The sequence below is a fragment of the Corvus kubaryi genome, unplaced genomic scaffold (genome assembly GCF_017639235.1).
Source record: "Corvus kubaryi isolate FWS band 111438036 unplaced genomic scaffold, C.kubaryi_AGA036_p1.0 37387, whole genome shotgun sequence".
In the NCBI taxonomy this organism is placed as follows: Eukaryota; Metazoa; Chordata; class Aves; order Passeriformes; family Corvidae; genus Corvus; species Corvus kubaryi.
Window position 1 is genome coordinate 12,525,429 of NW_024581129.1, and position 23,884 is coordinate 12,549,312.

Consider the following 23,884-nt stretch of genomic DNA (forward strand, 5'->3'; position numbering starts at 1 on the left):
TCAGCTCCCAGGTGAATACCACAGAGCATCATCTAGCTGTCCAAAGCATTCTCATTCTTCCTTTCTGCTACTAGCAACAGCTTGCCATGGATTCTACTTCCATGACTTTGAAATGATAAGAACTAATAAAGATATATATTTGGAATATTACTACATTACACCTTGTGCTGGGATTTTTGACAAGTAACCTTCCCTCATCTCCTATCAGGGCAGCATTCTGTGCACTGCACGGGACCTGGGGAGCTCCCCCAAGGGTGTTGTAATCCTAGGTTTGCTTCATTCAGAGGAAAATTTAACATATGTACCACCTGTTGTTGGTTAAAAGATTATCAATATAATACCTGTTCTCTGAATGCCATTTCAATACACACCTGCAATTCCAAGCCACCTTCTGCCCTGAACACTTGCTGGTTTAGCACAGATTTCTTTTGGCATGGATAGGAAAACTACAGTTAAGTATTTCAATTTTCCTGATACTACTAGCATTCATGTTATTTTTCAGGAAGGTTGATGAGGCCTGAAATAACAGGAGATTTCTTCCTTTTATTGAAGAAATACATATAAATGCAAACAAAAGTGAGGAATCAATTCAAAATCCTAGGATAGCTTTCCAATAAATAAAAGTGAAATGAAAATTCAGTTGCATGCAGCTATTACAAGCTCATATAACTCTCTGCCAAGATAGCACTTTAGCTCCGTGTTTATTTCTGTCAGAATAATATGAGGAATGCTCTATCAGTTGGAACTGGATTACAATAAATAAGATTCAATTTAAGAATAAATGGCTCAAGTCCTGAGGGCAATTTAAAATTTGTATATTTAAGAAAAATAAATCTATATCTCTTGCAAGGAAATAATACTTTGGACAGTGAGTTTATGAAGGGATACAAGCTATGAAATTATGTAGCTGATGCTAATGTGCCACAGTACCTGTCAGCTTAAGAGAAACAGCAGCAAAACACAGCAACCAGAGAGAAGGAAGGGAAATGCTCTGAGAAAGTGCTGAAACATGCAGAGAATGGATGCACCAAGAACAGAAATTAAGGCAAAATCCTTGTGTCATTTCCCCATAACTGCCTCCCTGCTCTCTGCCATTGGGGTAAGCCTGTTTCCATGGCATGTTATGGAAACTGGAATAACAGCAGCCAAATGAGTTCTGCTCAAATTTTCAGTGTCTCTGTAGTGCTCTAAGATATTGGAACTTAGAGCTAAAGTATGTGACTGCACTCAAAACTGAATGAGGACATCCCTCCGTATCTGCTCTGCTGGACCTACATCATCTTCCTAAAGACTTCTCCTCAAGGAAGTGGAACCCAGAGCCATCATTTGTACCTAAATCTATGATCCACAGACACTGTGAATTTTGTCCCTATATCAAGACCTCAGATAAATGCCAAGTTGGAATTTTCCTTGAGCTGCACCAAAATGAGCTCTCTGTAATGATTTGTTTTACTAGAGAGTAGCTCAGTAGGCAAAAAAACCTCTGAGCAAAGGACAGAGGGTAGATGTGCCCTCCTGATAGAAAGGCAAATGCACCCAAAAAACCCTCCAGACCACGGAAATTACAGCATAGGCCTTTCCTTGAAGTCACACAAAAAAACCCCACCAGCAGCCTGGTTTCCTCCCTCAGAAGAGAGGGAAAAGCTGGGACCAAAGAGACCCTGCATGGCAGCCCAAGACAGCTCACACCCAAGCCCTCGTAATATTAACAAGCTCCCAAACACAGACACACCTTCACTCCTTTAAGTCATAAAGCTGAATCATTTCCTAAATGAAGCACTGAAATCAAACTTCTCCACAAGCTAAAACCTTGCTAAGTCACCAAAATGCTTTCATTTATTCATGATGGAACTTTCATCTCTGGTTGCTCCCTGAACAGAGCTGGGAGTCCAAACGATTTGTGGCTGGTTTAGTTTCAAGGCATGAAGATGTGCAGTTAGGGCTCTGGATGGGTGTTTGCCAACACAAAATTGTACGTGACAGGTGAGAATTCACTTCTGAAATGGACATCAAATTCAAGGAGAGATATCTAATACTTTCAAAACAGACAAATCTCCCTAAAAATAGGCTTTGAGGAGGATTAAACAATCTGTGAAGGAGCTTACGGGACAGAAGCAGCATTTTAAACAGCTCCTCCTGGTTTATAAAAGTAGCTTAGCAAATTTCCAAGTCATTATTGACAAGCGCAGGGTGAGAATTTTCACCAGTTTCCCCTTGTGATGGACTCTGCACCAATAACCAGCTGAAACCTGATGTGGTTTCTGTCTCAGCAGTTCCACAACAGGTTCCATCTTATATACCCTGGCACAAGGGACACAGGCTTTTCCTGAGGCTTCCAGCATTGGAGTCCTGCAGCACAGCCAGCTCCAGTATTCCCTGGGTCACTGCGCCCAGCAGACATCCCAGGCTCCAGACACAAATTAGTCCTGATTTAAGAGTGTGCTCAACCTTGGGATATTTGAGAGATCCACTGCTACAAGACAAAAACTTTCCAAGTTTATGTCCATCATCACACATTCTTCTGAAATGACAAGACTGCCTTTTTTGAGAGAGAGAGTGAGGAAGCACTGATTTCACCAGAGGTGGATTTGCAAATGAAATGATACAGAGATGTTAATTTCAACTTTTGCTTGGCTTTAACAAACCAACTGAATACAGCCAGTGCATTACTGCCAACATGTTCAACATGGAAACAGAGAGAAAGGGAAAGAAACATCAGCCCCCAGCTTACCCCAGCCCGTCTGCCAGAAAGCTGAGCGTTCCCATCCTAGAGCTCATGCACAGCTTCTGACAGTCACAAGTCGAGCTGCAGGGTCTGCTCTGACAGCCTCAGAACAAGAATAGGCTGAATATTTGTTTCAAATAAACATGGGCTATGCTGCAGGCCCTGTTCTGCCTAGGGTTGAAATTCAGCATTGAGCAGGACGACACTGACTTCCAGTCACTGCAAACCTCTCTGCTCCTACAGATCCACAGGAAAGAGCTGAAATTCAAACAGCTGCAGATCTGGATGAACTTTGTTTTGTATCTCCTGCCCCCCCTCCCACAGCAGGTACATTCCAGCAGCCAGCACTGGCTCCTGGTGCTCTGATCTGTTTCAAACACAGAACCAGCTCCCTGGTTATTTACTAAAGCTGAATTTACACGGGAAGTTGCTCTACCTGGGACCTGCTCTGTTATCTGAAGCTTACTGATTCTTAAATTAGAGTCACTGGATTGTAAATCAAAGGCATCTAGTTAAAGTAACCACAGCAGTGTTAGAGCTCACTGTTTGGCAGGAGTACTGACTGTGCCTGTGAGGAAAGGACACTCACTAGAACGAGCACAGAGCCAAAAATTAATGTCCCAAAGAAAACTAATTTTCTTTATATGTAATGAAGCATCCATTAACAACAGTCAGCTTATAGATAACATCTCTGTAATAAAGGGTGGCTTTTTCTTGCTGCATGTCCAGAGGAACAGTGGATTTTGGCACATTTCATATTTTGGCCTTCACTCTTTCACTCCTCAAGCACTGAGGAAGCAATAGAAAAGAGATTATCTTCTTAAAGGAAAAGAATCCTGCATGCAGATTGTGGGGCTTGATACCAGAAGCCATAATACCCCTTTATATGCAGAAAAGTACTGATAAGCACTGCAACTCTGAGAGCCAATGTTCGCAGCTGCCTGAAGGTGGAAACATGAATTTAATGCTAAGCCTATGTTACATTTTTAGTCTTTAATCACCTAGGGCTGTGCAGAGAGCAGCTCCATCTTCCCAGCTCTGCTCTCACTGGAGCGAAGGCTGAGAGATAGAATCCTCCCCACACTGCCTGCATGGCTGGGGGAAGGAGGGGAATGAAGGACAGATAAAACCTGCAGAACTGGGTCCCAGCAGAACAGGGCTAACACCAAAATACTGACCAGACCAGGGATGGCTGCTCCCTATTCCCCCAGGTTCATACAACATGGAATACTGAAAGCCAAACGTTGCTCAGAGCTATTCTATCCTTATTTTTAAGTCCCTAGAGCCCTTTCCATGCCCTTAGTCATGGAATTGAAAATCACTATGAAAATTAAGAAGCCTTTTGGGGTTTTTCTGATTTACAACTAATATTTTCAGGGTGAAAACTTGTGTTTTAAACAGCCCACGCTACATCTCTGAAATTGCTTGGCAATACAATATACACATTTTACAAAAACTCATTGGAGCAGCAATCCAAAGAGAGCGTTAAGAAGACTTCTATAAACACTAAGGTTTTCCTCCTTGCAGATTAGACTGACAAAATCTCAGGCAAAGCCCAGTCTAAAAGTTTCAGAGTCAAACATTGGCTTCACTCTCATTCCATTGTTCCCCTGAATCTCTCTCTTTTTTAAACAGCAGCTATTCTTAAGCCTGGGAAGAGTGAGAAGTGAATCTTCCTCCCAGAACATTTTGTGCTTTCTTGCCAAGTCATCCTGTGAATGTGCTTAACTACAATTTACAAGTCAATTGGTGCAGTGGTTACATCTGACACCCATCAGTCATCCTGTCCTGCCCACAGACCACTGCAAGCTGCCTGCAAAATACCTTGTCAGTCTTTCAGGCACTGCCTTAACCAAACAGAAACAGACTAATAGCAATGCCAAGTTGTCACTCTACATTTATCAACAAAAGGGAATAATTTTCAGGAAAATAATAATAAGCTCTCCTCACAGTACTAACGCTAAATGACCTGAAAAACTTTCCTAAGGGACTGAAGCCATAGAACAAAGTTTCATTTCATCTTCATAGATCTGACAGCTCAATTTCCCAAGTTCCCAGGGACCTTCAGCAGTGCTAAACAGAGGCACTAACAAATGTCAGTGTTTACTCTGAGATCTCTTTGTTAAAGCTCTCTGTACTCAGCAGTCTTTAATAACCTCTTTAGGCACAGGCAGAGCATGTCCTGCATAAAGCAATCAGGAGTGACTCAGCAGAGTGCGTCTATTATAGCTCGACCAGATGGAATTGCTGTATTTAACACAAATAATCATATTCCCTGTTAAGACCCTTCCCCTGTCATGGTATGGAAATCAGCTTTGTTTTCAAGCACCACAACCCCAGTGCTTTGCTTTGCCACCTGCAGTGCCAGGCATGGCCTCGTGTTCTTGTCACCCACACCTAGAGAGGAGGTGCTGCGGGTTTGGAGCTGCTGCTGGCAGGGAGGTGGAAGAACAACCCCACTGCAGGCATGGCCAACCCCGTGAGGGCAGTGAGTGAGGTGGGTACACACCAGGAGTTTCCTGCACCTAGTTTACAGTTAGAGCTTTTCTTTTTTAATTAAAAGAAAAGCAAACAAACCTTGCATTTCCAGCGCAAGACTTAACTGAGCTGACTCGACTTTCGTTATTTAACGAAAATAAGTAACCAGGAAAATCTCTGGGGCTTTATTGCCATTTAAAACAATGGTTTTGATAACCTGTTTTCCTTTGATAGTATATTTGGCCAAGAACTTTTTCTGAACACTACAACATTCACAAAGAGGAAGGATCAAAGAAAAGAAAATACAGAAAAAAAAAAAATCAGCAAAGGAGCCACAAGAATAAGACAGTTAATTAACTTCAAAAAGCAGGATATGCAACTCAAGTCATTCCTTAGGGCCATCCATCTAACCTGGTTTTAAAATCCTTCAGTTATGACAACTCCACTTTCCCCAAGTCATTTATTCCATTTATTTCTTTTAGAAAGCTTTTCTTAATGCCAAATCTCGATCTCTTTTGCTACAATTTAAGCCCATTACCTTTTGCTCTTTTCCCCGTGGATCTGCATTATCATCATTACCTGAGTCTCTGCAGCAACTTTTCCTGCATCTAAAGACTGCCAGTACAGCTTCAGAGGTTTTCCTCTTCCTTAAACTAAGCAACCCCTACTTTTTCAGTCTTAGCTCATATACAAAATAATACAATGAATAAAAGTCGCTATTTTACATAAGTTTGGGCAGAAAATGCACGACAAGAATTGAAGATGAGGCTGAATGTGAAAGATCTTGAATTTTTCAACAATTTTGGAAAGTGGCATAGCACCTGAATCATTAATATTCATAGACAAATATGCACGCATATTTACAGACATCTTTGCTTTTGCGATATTTTAGCATTATCAGATCAAACCTTAAAGGATTTCCACACCTGTTTATTTCTAACCACATGCACACCTAGCCAAGCCAGCCCTCAGGACTAGAGAATTGTTCCTGAGTGCAATGGTCATTTCAAAACTCCCAAAGATGAGCTTTATTCAGCTTTCAGGAGCTGGTTGTTTTATTCAGGCCTGGAAAGCCCAACCACAGATGGCAGCTTTTGGCTCCAGCACCAAACTCCCAGTTGCAGCTCCCTTCAGATGCAGAGTTTTCAGCTGGCCCATAAAACCAGAGACAGCTGTGAAATTTAGAATCTGGTCAGCCTTTCAGATTACAAACTCCCAGTGTAGCTTGTTACTCTCAGCCCTGCGGATGGAGATCCTGGACGTGTTCTGTGCCCAAGATCTCTGAGCCACAGTGGTTCTCTGAGTGAAGGACACAGGAAAACACATCTTTTGGCATGTTCCAATGTCAAGTTCCTCATTCCCACTCCACTCTAGGAACTCTGATCCACTCTTAGCAAATAAGCATTGCTGCTGATACAGATGGAAATACACTCACACAGGTGCAGACGGGGTTTATTTGTAGAAATATCTCTCTAAACATAATTAACAACTAATGGCAGCAAAGAGCAAACACATTATTTGTCCTTTTTGTTTTTTTTTTCCACTTTGAACCCAGAAATAGCAACCCAGCAGGAGAAATACTTGAATCAAATGAGCTAATGAGGAGACTATTCCTGTATAATGAGATCCAGAGAAGTCTGTACTTGCCTTAGCTTGTTCTATTCATAGTATCTGCATTTTTACTCTGCTGTTTGGCCTTCACACACTCCTAATCTATACCTACCAACACACACTCCTAATCTATACCTACCAACACACACTCCTAATCTATACCTACCAACACCACTATTCCTAAAGTTTTATCTGTGGAAGAGCAGCAGGTGTTAAACACTGAGCTGGCAGTTACATGACAGAGTTCTTCATCTACTCCTTCTAAAACCTGGACACCTTTGCAAGGCTGAAGAGATAACCAAAGCCACTGGAGATTTGGAGCATGGAAAAGAAATCACAGAACTAAAATGAAATATACTTCAAACTATGGGTTGTTTTCCTAATGAATTGTCTTTCCAGCCCAAAATTAGATGTGTTCCCTAGTAGAATCAGTGCCTTCTTACAGGTGTTCTTGCCAAACATCTTTTAATTTTATATTCATTAGCTGGACAGTTTGAGAAAAGCCAAACACCCTTGAAGTTATCCATGCCATAACAAAAATAAGTCTTTTGTTGCATGATGAATACTTTTACCTATTTAACCATTAGGTATCTTTATAAATCAAGGAAAATATTTCTGTGGTTGAAAGTGAAAACTAGAAATTTCTCCTACTCAGGTGTCTTCTGAGCCACCAGGTCCTGAAGTGAAGCTGTTTCAGGGAGCCTGAGCAGCAGCAAAGTCACCTGAAGACTGGCTGAGCTCACCCTCGTACAGCAGCAATGCCCAGGAACCTGGGATACAGGAATCTGGGCTCCACTGTGCTTGGCACGGATCCTTGCCTTGGATAACGCAAGCACAAAGGGAAACAGACAGCAGGTAGAATAATGAGGTTGGGAAAACAATAGAGAGACTAAATCTGGTAAAATGAGCATCTGCTAAAGCACACCAGCTGCCCAGCCACACCAGGAGAGCTGCCAGTGTCACAGCAGAGTTCAGGTCTCACATGGTACTCACTGATCATTCAAAAACAAAATAAAATAAAGTTCTTCTGTTTTACAAAAGGAAAAAATGTAAATTAGTACACAGTATCAAGCAATATAAACATGAAATTTGAGATTCATTTAATAATTATGTGGTCAGAGATAAAGGTCTGTAGCTGAAGTAAAGAGGAAAAACTCCTCAGCATGGAAAAATGTTCTTAAAGGGCAGAATTCACATTCCTAGGCAGTTACCAGAATGTAGCTGGCTTTATTAAATGGATCAGGGCCCTCAGGTCACACTGATTCTTGTATTTAATATGGATTATCTCTCACAGAAGTTCAGGCTGTGTGGTGGAAGACAAACTCTTGAAAATGCCATTGCAGGTGAACTGCAAAGGGGTACTAGGGACAGATGCCTCTCTTCCAGCCCCAGCTGGGCAGGATGGGGCCACTGGGAGCTGGGAAGGTCATTGAATTGGTTTGAAAGTCACAGAAGTTGACAGCTGTACACCTACTGCAGGACACGCGACAGGCAGGCTGGGGCTGGAGTCCTGCAGAACAACTTCACTGCACCCAGGATCTGTTTGCCCATGGCCTCGAGTGCAGAGTGACCAACAGCCTGTGACACACACACAGGACCTGGGGGGACAATGGCCACAGTCAAAAAAAACTACTACTGCTAATAGCTAAACTCATCTGCTAGTACCCTAAACTAAAAAAAATTGAGAAATTTTTAGAAATGTTGTGTTAATACAGACCTCCCTACCTTCCTGGATAAAGAATCTCAGGATATTTCGTTCCTTAGTTTAACAGGAGCTGCATCAACTACACCTTCCCCCTGCCTGGGCAGGACTTTACTGATCCCTAACTGGGGCACACAACTTCGGTCCCATAAGAATATGACAAAACCAACATCTAAATAATGTTCTTACAAGAGCTATACCTGTCTTTTTCCCCTTTTTATTAAAGAAAGCTTCATTTTAGTTGACTTTTTCTATTCCACAACTGCAGGGTGCCATGCTGATGCATGCCATGCATCAAAAATAGATTATTCATTCCTACACATACTCAGCTTCTTAAATGGCATCTGCAGCTTGCCAGGCTGACTGTAAACAGAGCTCCCTAGGAACTATTAGGTCTTCTAGAAATATTTAGGACCTTTTAAAATCTTTGTTATTTAGCTTCTGATAGCTCCATCAGGACCATAAAATCTATCAGGTAAATAGGTCTTTAGAATTATCATTATTTAACCACACATTAGTGGTTCCTGATGACTACGAAGATGCTGTTCCACTCCACTGAGTAGGCTCTTGTGGCATATTGATATGCACAGGAAAATGCACACAAATATGTGTGTATTTACCTGTTTTGATTGCTGACTGCTTGCAGAGTTAAAAGACCATTTAATATGTTTCCTAAAATAAATAAAATCACATAATTACGGCAAGTTCCAGAGTAACCATTTTTAAATGGGCACATTAAGTAAATTTGTTTCCACTGTCCCAAAACCCTTTGCTAAATATGAGCAGTACTTTTATAAATAGGCAAAAGCTGTAATTCCTTTTTCTTTGTCATAGCCTAGCAACAAGACACAAAATTCCTTCTGAACTATAACTAATTACACCAATTCTATTTTTACAGACATTTGGGCAGCCTGGTTTCAGCTGACCAGTGGGAGCACACAGACAACCCAAACAGAAGCAATTGCTGCCTGTCCTTAGCACGAATAAATGAACTCAGAAGAAAGGACAAGTTCCCTCAAATGAAAAGCAAACTAGAGCTTTACCTCGTTCCCAGAGTGACTGAATAAAACATATCTTAAAGAGAAGAGAGGGAGAAAAATTAAAACCATAGGAATAACATATTTTTTGCTGGCGTGTGATCCATGTCAACCACACTCACAGGAAGCCACTGAAGAGCCCTCAGGAAGACAGACACAGAGCTGATGGGGAGCTGCACAGCCTGCCATCAAATGTTTGTTTAAATCCCAGTGTAGCGTGCCCACAAGAATAGGGAAAGCTGCAGGAAAAGGCCAATAACACCAAAAAATAATCATCTAATGGACAGCAATTTGTATATTAGGCAAATCCTGTTTTCAGTCATTTTCCCAAGTCAATAACTGTCTAACTCTACCCAAAGTCACAATGCAGAAGTTCAGTCTGCATGTGGAACAGGTGGCATTGCCAATTACTTGCCAACAATGACAATGGCTATACAGACATGCCACAAAGTCAAAGCAATGCACACTTCTAGTTCTGCCATTGACCATAAATCACTCTGTAGTCTGACCTATTTTATATTCTATTTTATAAGGTTTTTAATGGACATTAAAAATATTGAGTAGATAAAATATGTGTATGTGGAGAACATTTCATATCATATGTACATTTATAGTTGTAGTTATTATACAATATATAGTTGATATTTACATGAATCAATTTTTCTATAATGGCATATTCTTTATATAGTAATAGCAACTACGGTTATAAAATACAGAATATCATTTTGTACCATAGAGAACAAAACTCAAGATTCAGGGTTTGTCCAAGTGAAACACTGAAACACTTTTGGGAAGCTTCCCTGCACTTTTTGCCCAGAATGAACTCTAAATCCAAGTGTCCCTTTCCGACCACATCTCATTGTAACTCACTACACTGCATCTGCATTGAAAACATCTCGGAATTTCTGCGAGATCCTGGAGGCAAGATTTTATGGTGCAATCATCACAAAACTCCCACCCTGTAACTGAAAATAGATCCGTGAAGTTAAGTAAACTGGAGGATTTGGCACTGGGTGATTAATAGAGACATCAGGAGGACACATGAAACTTTTAGCACTTAGGCTCCTGTTTATTGATGGGTGAAGCTAAAGAGGCCCTGCAGCAGAATTATCCTTATATGATCTCAATCTGTTTTCCATTGATTTTTCTTACACAGCAGTAAGTTTTGATTAACTTTAGGAGCAGCAATGACTACTTCAAAATGCCCGGAATTGATCAGACATAAGGATTTCCTGTTAAGTAGAAATTAAAAAAAATATTTCTTCCAATATCACAATTAAGAAATGCCTTTCTCTTTGCAAAAGTGTAACTGAAAGGGCTGCCATGTTCCTATATTCATTTTGTTGACTTGGAAGGTCATTAAGACATCTCGCAAAAAGGTGAATTAGTCACAGGGAGAAGTTTTTCCAGATTAACACAGCACAGCACTAGGAATCCTTGGTGCCTGCACAGCTCAATTTGTTATAGGTACCAGAAGATCCCACAGCTATAGGAACTGAAAATATAAAATACTTGCAATAACCCAATATGCCAAAGTAACTAAACCCACTCCTGTAAGTAAAGCTTTTGAAATAAAAGCTGCCATAGTAACAGCTGAATGGTTCAGCGTTGTGTTATTGCTATTGATAACCATCCACAAAAGCTTTTTTGTCAGGTCTGATATGTATCTGGGCTTGGCTTCTAGAATTGCCTCCTACTTTAACTTACCTTCTTCTTCATGAATTTTTCACAACTGGAAACACAGTGGACTCTCTCCTAAAACTTCCCACCTTTTAAATGGAGCAAAGAACAAAGAGCAGATTTGTTTTCCTCAAGGTTTTGCTGACACCCTCTGAAATCTGCAGTTCCGTGATAACAGTTCTCTTCTACTTTTCAGATATAGATCCAAACTGTGCAACATCCCAGGATCAGCAGATCACTGGAGCTGCTCGAGTCATTAACTGTTCCTAAGGTTTGTGCAGCTGAGTTCACCACACAAGCTCTTCTAAAGGCAAATTTTACATGTGCATTCCTGTACTCTGGTAGGAAAGTGATAAATAGACTGGATGTCAGCTCCATACAGTTCAACTTCCAAAACACCTTCACTTTCCACAATGGCTCTCTAAAATGACACTTTCCTCCTCCAGCTTGATGGGAAGCACGAGTTTGTGATTTTTTTTCCAGACATACTTGTTCAATACTCTGCTGCTACATCCCAGATCATTGTAACTCACAACTTCCTCTATCTCCTCAGCATTTCATATTTTAAAGCATTACAATCTCTCTTCCATAATGTTATCTAAAAATAACAATGTCAGGCTGGCATAAAAAGCCACTGCAGAAATTTCACACCTTTTCGAAGTAGTCAACAGGGAATCTCCCACAGGGATGCACTCTGGGTAGTGAATGATGTATATCTGGAGAGAAATATTGTGGAATCGATGCTAGAGATCAATCACTTAAAAGAAATACAGCCATTTGGGACAGTATCTTTTCCAGGGCAGAAAGCAACTGCTGGAAAACCACTTTCTGCACAATGTGCATTGGTATGCAGAAGTTCATTCATAATATATCTCAGGAGATGCTGCAGCTTGCACGCAGTTATTTAAATAGTTTGGGGACTTTGCAAGAGAGATTTACTCTCACTCTCCACACATTTTATTATGGAAGGTTTATCATCAATATTAAAGTTTAATTCCCCCAAAGCAGTGCATTAATACATTCATAAGCTTTAATACCTAGAGCTTTGTACCCACCTTCATCGTATATTGAACACAATTGTCAAACAGCAGTTCCATACTTTCCTGTCCTTCTTTTTCATTTTAAAGGGATTTCAGAAATATTTCCAAAGCACACGGTCACTTTGATGCACTACATTTTGCCTAATTTTAAATGTCTTCCATGCAGAAAATTGAGTTTTATGCTTTTCAGAGCAAAAACAAAGAGTGCAGACCCCCAGCTCTCACAGCTCATTCTTTTCAAGCAATTTTGCTAATCACATATGGACCTTTTGGTACATTTATTATTTATTGCTTGCCCCTAAATCCTGCTCTCAAGTTCACCCATAGTCATTTGGGGTTTATACCCTTTCAATATTTAAAAGTCATCTTTTGCTTTGTGTAATAAACTTAACATTGGGAGTAATTTCCCATTAAAGATCAGTCCACTATTCCAAATCCTGTAACTACTTCCAAAAGGCCAGTGCCTGTCCTGAGGGTGTCCTGAGCTTCTCCTGCATTCTGATTAAATGAGAAAATCATGTGTCTTATTAAACAGCTAATTAGCATGATGGCACAATAAACCATTTTTCCTTGTGTGCTCTGAGCAGAGAGGAAGTGGCTACCAAGAACAGACAGCCAACACATGAAAGGAGCAAGGAAGGACATTAAAAATAAAAGAGGAAAATAATTTAATTGCCATGAAAGAAAGCAGACAGCAGGCTTATTAGAGGAGGAAAAATAAAAGTACTCCCAGAGGCATTATCATTTGTAAGAATTGCTGCTGCTCCTTCCTGACACCATGGCACACACAGGGAAATAAGGGGGAATTCAGAGATCATCAGGAGAGCTTTAAAATTGGCTTTTGGTATCCAAGACAGTACACACCGAGAACCAACACAGCCACAAACCCCCCCAACTGTCTATGAGTGAAACCTTAATTCAATATGTAATTTAATTTGGCTTCTGCTGCCTGTAATTGCTTCCATCCTCAAGAACAGCTGGCAGGCACCAAGACAAAACGCACACCAGGACAGCAGGAGGGAGGGGCTTAATTAATTTTTTAAATCGTTGTATTTTATTTAGCTTTTGCTGCCATCTACAGTAATCATCACAAATCTGCACAAGGAGCAGGTACAGCACCAAAGCAACAAAATAAACCTTCAGCACGGTAACAAGCTGGGCTAGACACACACCCTGGGACTTCCACTGTCACTGGAAGATCTAATAAACCTTCTTTGTAGATAAACTTTCTGCCTCAGCTGGGGCCCAAAAATTCATTTACAGCTATTTGTCAGCACTGTAAATGAATTAACCCATCCACATAGCTCCCAGACACAAGCAGAGACTTCCTAAGTCTGTGTGCATCAACAAGGCAGCAGTGTTGGCTACAAACTGATCAAAGCTTTAATTTCTCTGTATGAGATTGGAGCATTGACTGGCTCAATTCAGCATCTGATTTTTCCATATGGCCACATCACGAAAATGTGGACACCATAAGTCATCAATTTACTAATCTGCTCCCAAAGAGCCTTGTGTAATCAAAATATTTTTCACTTGTTATCTTAATTAATGGGATTTTTTACGTTCCAGAGCAATGCTGCACTTCTTCAGAAGGCTGTCCATCTAATAAAGCCTGTCTGTGGCACAAAGCAAGATGCACGAGGGACCCTGGGAATGTTAGCAGGATGAAACAAAACACTCTAAACAAGAAAGCAGCATCTGCTTTGATGTTAATTTTAACTTACAATTAAGTCATTTGAAGGCATTACACCTCAGACCCTAGCTTACCTTTTCAGTAACTAATGCATGATTTCCAGTTCCAGGGTCTTATCAGTGGTCCCACTGTGATTTTCATCTCAGCTTTGTCAGTGCTATGTAGCAGCACCTGAACCAGCACAAACCCTAAAATCCAATCTCTAAATAGATTGAGACTAATCCCCTTTTTTTTTTTTTTTTTCCTTTTTCGTCCTGTGATTTGTAATTTTTCTTTCAGGGAATTTCTGCTCCTCCAACAGTTTGCAGACTCCTGCTGCCTTCTGCATAATGACACTTGGTGTTACTCTGAGCAGCAGCCTTTCCTGGCTCTCTGAGGAGTAACACACACAGCTGCATTTTCAGCTGTACAGTCCATTCAGAGATGGGCTCTAATGCAACTTTACACCATTCTTACTCCACTGAGTAAGACCAGGCTTAAACTCAGAGTTATCACAGCAGTGGAGAGCATGATTATCACCTTGTCAGAGTTGTCTACTGAGTATCTTTGAAATTCAGTGTTCTCAGATGAACCTTAAAAAAAGCTACCCAAGCCAAGACACTACTGGAAAACCAATATTCTTCACTTTTTCAACTCTGAATCTTTGCCAATCTTATCTAGCATGAGTACAGAAAATATTTCTGACGACTCAACACAGCCAGTTTAACCTTTTTTATACAGTATTTTCGTAAGTCTTTATTAGATAGTTAATTATTAGACTTTTTTAGAAGGATAAAGCATCAAAATATTTGTCGATTTAAATGTCTGACAGCACAATCCACTGAAAAAAGATGCACTTATCAGCTGCTGGATGGTGAAACCCAGTTTAAGCCATAACAAAATCTTCTGAAGATCAGCAAAACTGGTGCCAAACCAAACACCTCTTTTCTAGCTACGTTTTAGTTCACATGGGGACAGTTAACTACATGAGATTCTGAGCAAAAGTGGAACATGGACTGTTTTTGTGGTGCTTTTTCTCTATTTCTGAGACCACAGTAACATCAGGTATGGTTTCTCCTACTTCTTAATTCATGGAAGGAGAGGTATTCACACCACTGCTAAAACCAGAAGAGTTTCAGAGTTCCATTTTTACCTTTCCTTCTTCCAGCATCACTAAATTGCCTTCAACAACCTGTTAACAAAGATCCTTGCATGCCAGCAATCAGAAATATTACAAATATTTTAAAAGGTCCATTATATATTTTCCCTTCTTCTTTTATATAAGGCAACATGTAAAGCCAATAAAGGGAAAATAAACCTAAAAAGAGAGTCTCAGAAAGTATCTGTCCTGGAGATCAAAGACGTGAATTCTTGACTACACAAAATGCCATAAAATTAATTCCTTCAGGACCAGGATTATGCCCAACACTTCTTCATAAAACATGCACTGAATTTTCTGCACAACTGCTGGAAGAAAATAATCTCAGAGCTGATCGTGAAGCGCTTTCCCCTGCTTGTTATCCATATGCCATCCATGAGGGCACGGGCTGCCCTCAAGTCAAGGAACTGTGGTGCCAACAGCTTGCTACAGTTCTGACATGAAACCTTCTAACCCAGCAGACAAGCTTTCCTCAAATAAGCTTCTTACAGACAAGTTCTAAGGGTTTTTTTTGTTTTTTAATTCAGTGAAGTTTTATTAATAGAGCTGAAATCTGTAGGCTAAAAACCCCCATGCAATAAATACACCAAGGCTGTTTACGCTCTGATCTGTTTGCACAGTTTTGCCTCTGCATATTTTAGGGGCAGTTTATCTATTTATTTAAAAGTCCTCTCATTAAAACATAACATGAGCTAGGGAAAAAGGCTTCAAATCTAAAAAAAAGTTTACATTGTACAACACTTACTCTGTGTCAGTCTGGGAACACAGTGGGAAACAAGTTTCACCAAACTATGTTTGAAAACCAACGTGAATCCTTTTAGAAAACCACTGAGTACATCTGAAGTCAAAAGGACAGGAAGAACTTCTGTCCAATCTTTTTCTAAACACTCTCCTCATTCTATGTGGTAAACTATTTTCCCATTTTAAAAAAGTATTGTTAAATGTCAAGTGAGAAACTGGCATGAATGAAAGGTGCAATTGCTTACCGTTTTAATAATTATTTTTAAATGCAGCATTATTACACAACTGCAAACATAACGTATTTGTTCACACAGAGTACTGGATATCCAAAGAAGTAATTGCTAATAGACAATGAACTGTAGGAAATTGTAAAATCTATGGGCTGCAGAGCAAATAAGTAATGCAGGATATTTGCAGTTAAGGCCACCATTATAAATTTATAACATACCCAAGAGTTGCAAGCTATCAGTGTGTTCACATGTACACCAAACCCCAACATGAATGCCATAAATAGATGTTTCTATCAAAACCACTATTTTATTTCTTGGAAATATACCTGAAAATGTTCAAATAAAGAAGGTGGTGAGGAAGAAGACTGACTGTTGAAGTGCTACTCCGGTACTTAGTCTAATTAATTACCAGTTCTGTCATCAATCCCCAACAAAGTTAAGTAAATTCACCCAGTTTAGCTTCCATTTGTGGAACAGGAATGAAGCTTTACCCTACTTTTCCCCAGGCATCATTTATGATGAACTCACTCAAAGAACTTTCTTTTTGGAGGCTGTTACAGAATTTTCACTGCACAGACTTGCTGCCTTTGCAAATTGAGACCATGAGCAAGCGCCTACTTCATGTTGCTTTGCTGCAGAAGCAGCTTGTGAAGCTGCTTTTCTTCACAAGAAGCTGAAAAAAAGCCTTATAGTTGGACATCTCTAAGAACTTTCCAAAGTGCTACAAATACCAGAATTTTTAAAGGCTGAATGTTTTCATGCAGCCACAGAGTGAAGAACAGGGATACTAAGAGAGAAAATGTCTCACAGGGAAATGTTACTTGAAAATCTTTTGTGACTCCAGATCAAACATCTGATTCCTGTCACATCTGGACAAAATTATTTGGAGTACTTGAGCTACATTTAAGGTATCCCATTTTCAGAATCAAATGGCTCATTTTATAAAGGCTCAGATGATTTATTGCAACCCAAGAAAAAAATCCCAGGGCATCCAAAAAATCACCAGAAGACTTAAAAGGCCCCAGTAAGTGCCTCTGATCAGAGTGGAAATAAAAACTGGCAGAACCACACCAGGAATGTTTCTTAACAGGGTTTGGAGGGTGAGGTAGGGCAGGGGATTTCTTTGTTACAGAAGTGTCCTCTGTAGCTTGTCATGGTCATGATTAACACCATTAATTGAAGCAAGAATAACTGGTGACAGCAAAATAAAATTGATAGCTTCAGAAGTTCAAAACCTTCTGTTTATTCCCTTTGGTTTTTTGATAAACTCCTGCTGAAACCAAATACCAGCACTCAGAGGAATTCATATTCTGTACACACTCTATAAGCCACTGAGCATTGCTTCAGTTACAACCTCCAGTCATAAATGTGCTGAACATTTTAGATTTAAAATAATATGAGAATAACAGGTAACCTTAGCAGACACTGCTTGATCCTGAAATACATGGGGGTGGGAGTAAAGAGTGGCACGTTTTATCTTAGCTGATGAATGCTCCCAAAAAGCTGCAGCTCCGTGCTAAGTACGGCACTTGGGGAAAGCCAGGAGAACACAGAAATCCTTCAGCCAGTTGCCTACAAAAGCATTCCCATTATTCCCTGGGAAATTAGACATGGTGTATAGCAGAGTGCCAGTTTCCACAGACAGCACTGCATGTGGTTTGGGGAATTTTAACCCATCACCAGCATCATTCAAACTCGAACACAGATAAACAGCAAGTAGATGTACCAAATCTGTACATTTGGGGAAGAACATGCATTTCAGAAAAAGCACACTGAATTATCCATACAGCAGGCCCAAAGAGATTACGTATTTCCAAAGATGATATTTCTGACTGGATGTAAGTTAAAAAGGTGCACAAGATATAAAAAATACTGAAGTTTTATGTAAAATGTGCTTTTCCTCATGACACTACATTTAAACATCACTTCCTTCTCCAGAGTGCATTCAGGTCAAGGAGCAGAGAATTCACATCTACCATGGGATTTAGCCAGGGCCTAGGCCAGACTGGTGACCAAACCAGCACTCCCTAAGAACTTTTCAGTACTCAGAATCGCCCACTGAGCTTCAGGCTTCAGTGTAAAAGGAAAAATACCCCTAAAGGTACTACAGCAGCTGTGAGAATGGCCTGAAGCAGCACAGCTGGAGTCAGCACAGTGGAAAGAATGATTTATGGATAATAAAATTAGGTAAATAATTGGTGTAAATCATGGAGGGTAAAGAGTTGAGGAGAAAGGCTGAGAGAAAGAAAATTATTCCTGAAGAACAATGAGATATGACCAAAGACCCTTCAGTCCTGGGGTGACTTTTCAATTAGTCCAGCAGCCACAGGGTTGGACTCACAAGGAAGCCCCACATAAGTGCAGGCAGGACTGAAATGAAGAGAAAATCCTACAGAGGCTTCCCTGTTTCCACAAACAGACAACGTTCTCAGTCAAATCCCTTCAAAGTTGCCTGCAGAGCACATTTGGGTACATCCCTTGTGCACACACGAGTCTGTAACCTGCCTGGTGTGTGACAAATGCCATCCTAAAGGCCTTCCACAGCAACAGGACAGACAGATATTAAACCATGGGCAAATCAGAGGCTCTTTTATTCTGACTCAAATTAAGGCTTCAAAATGACTTCTGAGAGCGAAAAACTCCACACAGGTTTGTCAACCATAAGAGGCCAAAAGATGAGCCAAAGGGCAAGCCCAGCTTCCATATTCCCCTGGGGAGCAGCCTGGGAAAGGGCAACAACTCGAAGTGATTTGTCACCAGTTCCATCCTGAGCTGGGGCTGTCCCCAGACAGAGCACAGGCCACCAAACCCAACCAAGGCCCAAGGATGTCCATCTACACCTGGAGCAGTAATTGCTGGATAGCTTTGATTGTGAGATAACCACCTTAGAGACCCAAACACGGAGGCGGTGATGGGTTCTGTACTTTTCCACTACAAACAACTAAATTAGCTCTAATATAACATCAAAAATTCCTGCTTTTACCCTGACTTGAAAGAGATGGTGCAGAACAGGTCTGTGATTAACTTTTCCATTTCAGATGCAATACTTGAATCAGAAAGCTCGTCTGATACTGCTGTGAGCTGGGAGACAGCAATTTCCTTTTCTCTATCATGCCCTGACAATGAGCTGACACTATTTTAAAAGTACTGAGCAATCCAAAAGGTTTCCAGACAGCAGAGATTTAAATGTACTTTGCAAGCTGAAATGGCCTCAGGTTTTGCACTCCCTTGAAAAAAAAAAAAAACAAACCACACCAGACAAGTATTATTCCCTTTATAATTACAAATGTGCTCATCTGGGGGAAGGGGTAAGGCCACGTGCTGGGAGCTACAGAAACCTCAGTCATAGACCATCAAATAATCATATTGACAGAGCACATTTTTAGGTGTGTGTTGCAAGTAAATCTGGCTACAAAGCATGACACAAGCAGGAAATGGCTCATTCATCTCCAGCTGCATAGTGGGGAGTAAGGAGAACTGCTCCAGTGAATCTTTATGCCAAAACTTCATTACAAGCAAAAGCCAAAACAGTTCATAAAAGATCAGAAACAGTTACAAGGACATTCCACAAGAAACCAGTCATTTTATAGCTAGAGCTGCCTTATCCCACTAGTCCAAATCCACTGCATAGCCTGCTTTTCTAGGTACTCTTTGTTCCCAGCAGCTACAAATTAGATTGGTGATTCATTTCATTTTTGTAGCAGCAGCAAAAATCCAAGTGCAATGCAAATAGAAAGGCAAATGAGGGACAAAGAGTGAGAAAATAGTGAAGGTACTGTAATTACATCCTCCAGTCGTGTTACATCTTACATTAGAAGGGATCTCAGATGGGAAGAAAGAAGTTTTGAAGCATTAAACTTTAACAACTGAACCAGAGAAATTGCTGTATCAACTGTGAGCTAAACCTCACAGGAGAGAAAGGCAAGTTGTACTATTCATGTCTCCAGATATTGTCATTCATATTCTGCATTCTCATTCCATTTACCTGTCATGTGTGTACATTAAATACATCCCAGTAATATCCATCAATGCCAAGACAAAAACTGAGATAAAAATCTTCCAATATTCCTTTCACCTGAGAGAAATTGGAGTTTGAAATCCCTGTTTATGGACTCTGCTTCTGCCTCCTCCTTACCTGAGGCTGCAGGTGCTACAGGAATAAGGAGAGGGCACAGCTAACCTGTGCTGCAGGTGGGACTTGTCTTTGATCTGCAATGCTCAAATGAGCGTTCAGAAAGTTTGACTCACCTGAGCTACCCCCCTGAGCCCAAAAACTGTCACAAGACAAACCTGTTGCATGCTGCCATCCTTTCCTCACTACCCACAGTGCCACATAAAACAGTACCACCCACTTGGGTGGCCAGAAATACAAATCATTTCATTCTGAAAGTTGGCTTTCCTGCTATAATTGACTGCGTTTAAGTAAAACACATGGATCATTCCTGCTTCAGATTTAGAATAAACTCAATTTGGTGTTGTGGACAACACTCCACTGCAAGGAGCAGCTGTTACACCAGAGAACACCTATATTGTTTACATATTGTAGATATTTATATAGATGCTTATCTATTGTTTGCATTTGGTTTTGCCTGAAATACTTCAGGAAAATCAATTAAAATTAGCAAGAACATATCAAAGACAGAGACACAACCTGTAGTGTTAAAGCATCCTTTGCAATGCATGTTTTCCCCAAAACAATCTGATGGCCAAGTGTCCAAAATTATTGCTTCCCAGGAGACTCTGATGATTGCAGCCTTTGAATCCTCCAGATGTCACAACTAGAATGGCAACTCCTCCTCACCACAGCATGGTTGTCCCAGGGGGATTAGGAACCGAGCCTGGCATCAGCAATGTCAGCATCCCACGTTCCAGCTGCTCCCAAGGGTGCAGGAGAAGGGTGGGAGGCATGTACGACTCGACCAGCTATTTGCATTTTTAGAAAAAGAGACATATTTCCTTAGTGGCCCAGTTTGAACCATAAATCAAAGATAAAATGGCCTCCAGGTAGTACCTTTTTGATAAGCTGTGAGCTAACGATGAGTTGTGATAATACTGTGATGCCAAATCTTACTCTCCAGTCTCATCCAGCCCTCCCAGGGACAGGTCTTTGCTCCAATTTGGCGTTGCAGCACACGGGCAGGGTCCTCCCAGCTGGGGAACTCCAACTGGGAGCAGCAGGAAGATGCTGGTGATGCCAGTGTAATTTGCCCAGCTCATTTGTGGGACTGATTATATTTCAAAACTCTTTGAGGAAACACCACTTGATGTAAAAAGAAAACCACCTTGCAGAGCTTTTTTAAAGCTCTTACTTTGTTAAGGAATATTCCAACCATTTTCCTATTTTAACTAAACAGGTGCAATTCTGTCCTGGAGTACCACAGTTGTGTACAAACAATGGTATTTTAAATCACACATTAATTGACTATTTAAGGCACGAAAAGCTTCTTTTGCAGTGATCTTTCACTGTGACATGGGCAATTATCTTCAAAGAAAGGAATCTATAGCTCCCAGAACTGCTGGACAATTAGTGAGAGTTCATAATAATCCATGCACGCCTCGTTACTGCAGTCACGGATCAAATGGCAAACTAACAGTGACTGCCTCTCAGAGCCACACCTGCAAGTCGCTGTTTAAAAAAAGTCTGCTGCTTCAAATGGATTTTGAACACACATTTCATTATCACAAAGGGCTCCTGCGTGTCACACTGAGAATCATTTCACCAAGATCCCCCTCTGTTAAATTCCTGTGTATATTTGGTCCTTTGGGAGGCTGCAAGGAAGTATTTCTGCACATGCAGAGTACATAGTTTTGAACCTTTTAGGATTTCGTCTTCAAAGTCAGATCTCCAGAAGGATCTGAACAGCTCTAGAATCACTAACTTAATTTATGGTCCTAACTTGCATCACTAATTACTTGGATCAAACCCTTAATTCCTCTAAATGTGCTCAGGTATGAGGGGATCTGCCCACACACTTCCAGTGTGAACAAGAAGCAGAATTGTCTAAAACAGCCAAGTGCCTTTTTAAACCTTCAGGTTTAAGGTACCCAGGCTCCCACATCCACTTGGATCTTCTGATCCAAGGAAGAAAGGAAGAAAAAAATCCACTAATAACTCGGAGCCTGGCCCTGTAGTCCCAGCACAGTAAAAGTCTCGTGACGATTCAGTGCAAACTGTACAAAAGATTGCAGAACAAAGTTTTTGTAAAAAATAATTGTCCCAGAATTATTCCACAGCCGCATCAGCCAGGAGAGGAGCAACCAAGGCCCGACACAGAGCCAAGTGGAACCTTGGCCATGGCATGGAACCCTTCTGTGTGTCAGAGCATTTCATGCTGCTTATCTGCAAATACTCCCTTCCTCTTGTTTCTCAGCCCCCATTTCCCACTCTGAAAGCTCTCTTCTACCCCAGGATCTGCAAACTTTCAGACTGTTTCTTGCCACATCGAGCAATCTTCAGTCAGTGTGACATGAACTCAGCGGTGTGGGATAGGTTTAAAACTTACTTTTTGAATGCTCTAAATTGGTTCCTACAGGCCATTTTTTACATCAGTTGTCAGCACTTAAATGCCACAAAAGCTTTCAGCATGAGTAAGCAATGCCATTTAGAAAATCCATTTACTTTGTCTCTACCAGCGGTCGTCCTTCATCTTTTTTTTGTGAGCGTTTTAGGAAACAAATTTTACTTACAGGGGAACAACCACAGAGAGCAAATAGTAAGTTAATACCCTCAAGCCTGCACAGAAGTAGTGATATATTTTAGATAGGTGGGATAACACTCAACTGAATAGCCAGAGCTGTGGCACAGAGGCTTTTATCCAGAGATAGATCTAACCACAACTTATACCAGATTAAGCTCACACACTTCATCTGTGCAAATATGAGGATATAGCCCACAATGCCATAATTTAACTGATATATTGGGATCATTTTCCCTCCGCCTCCCTAGGAGTGTTCTCTTAGACTTCCTAATCCTGCTCACTCTCTACTCTCCCGTAATCTGACGCTCCCAAATCAAGTCACTCAAGCAGCTTTGAGGTTCTCTCTCAATAGTGATTTAGTACACAAGAGAGAAAGGCTTTTTTGCTTCTATTTATATGGCATCCATGGAAACTAAAGTCTCATTATAGTTTTAATAATTTTTGATAGTTTGATGGCAGACTATTACATGAATATTACTCTCAGTGAAAGTACTCTAATCAAAAGCAATAACATTGTTAAATTTTTCAATAAAAATACAACAACAACAAAAAAACCCTACTAATTGGTCTGTGTTATTCCTTACGTAAAGAGGTGCTGTTTTCTTCAGTCCCAGCAACTACTTTTGAGATGTCACGTTCATAATCAACTCATCTTGAAGAACTGAACTACCACCCCTTCTGCTTCCATTGTTCTCTGTTTCTATTATTCCCTTTTCCCCTAATTCCTATCTGAACTCTCAGTTTTCCCTTTTTTAGGGTTTTTCTTCTACACTGTTACACATTCAATAAGTCAGGTAAGGAAAACCTTCCCACTGCAGCGCCTGAAAGACGAGGAAGGAGGCACCAGGAACGCCGCAGCCGCTCTAGCGACACTCACTAATTAACCACCAGGGCAGCGACGCTCGTTTGTTCAGGAGATGCAAAAACCAAGCCCAAAGCCGAGGCAGATATTGCAAAGCCAAACCAATCAAAGCCCTCGGGAGCCCGGGTAGTGGCAGCCCGGGCACCGTGTGCGCCGTCCCCCTTGTCCCGGGGAGCGGCCCCGGGCCGTGTGTGGCCCCTGTGCCCCTGTCCCGGGCAGGTGGCCCCGGGCCGTGTGTGGCCCCTGTCC

At 40.9% G+C, this 23,884-nt stretch overlaps 1 protein-coding gene across 13 annotated transcripts in view; it reads right to left on the bottom strand.

Moving 5' to 3' along the window:
- RBFOX1 (RNA binding fox-1 homolog 1) overlaps positions 1–23,884 on the bottom strand; it is a 1,110,759-nt gene that overhangs the window by 994,107 nt on the left and 92,768 nt on the right. The window lies entirely within an intron of this gene.